The sequence below is a fragment of the Trichechus manatus genome, unplaced genomic scaffold (genome assembly GCF_000243295.1).
Source record: "Trichechus manatus latirostris isolate Lorelei unplaced genomic scaffold, TriManLat1.0 scaffold00022, whole genome shotgun sequence".
NCBI classification, from domain to species: domain Eukaryota; kingdom Metazoa; phylum Chordata; class Mammalia; order Sirenia; family Trichechidae; genus Trichechus; species Trichechus manatus.
The window spans coordinates 21,365,321-21,366,395 of NW_004443958.1; positions in this window are offsets into that span (position 1 = coordinate 21,365,321).

Here is a 1,075-nt window from a genome sequence, read left to right on the forward strand (position 1 = left end):
TTTTTTTGTTTCGTCCGTTTTTTAAAAAAAAAAAATTTGAGTATGTCTGAGCAGGCGGACTGCGTGCCCCTTGTTGTTTGCTCATCTGTGCGCTCAATACTTTTCGCCTCCTTCAACTGGCTGGTTCAGTCACTCATATGTGGTACAGCAGGGCAGGTCTAGCTGAAGAGGAGCCAGTGGGACGGGTTGTTTGTGGCACTCACCGCAGCCACCAGGGCGGTCGGTAATCAGTGCTGGGCAGGATCCTATAGGCCGTGCCTGCACAGCTTGGTGGTGTGATGTCAAGTGCATGGTGCAGGTAGGCAGGATGCAGTGGGGAGATGGTTATGTGTGAAGCTAAGCTGGAGATGGGAGAGAGGAGAGAGGAACAGGAGCCAAAAAACATACAAATAAAAAAGAATGCTAGGGGAGCTTGCTGTTGGAATGGAGAGATGAGAGACTATGGAATGGAGAAAAACAGACGGGCAAAGAGAAAGAAAAGAAAAGAATGAACAAATAAAAATCAGAAAAGTTAAAGGACCGCAGAGTTCCCAGGGATCCCACCGATGCAGCTATGAGGTCTGGGGAAATCACTCTCAGGTTTCACAGCACAGCCTGGCCGGAAGGCGCAGAGGCATACAACGCCTGGTATTCAGGGATCAGAAAGAGAAGGAAGAGATAGAGAGACGAGAAACTGAGCAATGAAGAAAGACAAAAGGGAAAAAGAGGGAAAAGAAAACGAAACAAATAAAAATAAAAAAGAGGAACAAGAAAGGCCCCCCAGAAAAATAGAAAAAAAATAAAACCAATGAAAAAAGAAGTGTGTTCAGGTATCCCTCTGCACGTCTATGGGAGCCGAAGGGGAGTCTCCCTGGCACGCAGCTCCGCCTGGCCAGAAAGGGCTCCCCGCTCAAGAAAAGGAAAAGAAAACAGTCAAACAATTCAAAATGAACAAACGAACAAAAGCCCCAGGATCCCACCAGCGCGGTAGCCCAGACTGGGAAGCAGCTCCACACTCGAATGGAGCTCCGCAGCCCCTCAGGAAAAAGCAAAGATGGCGCACAGAGCCAGGCTCTCGAGCAAAAGGAGGGGGAGG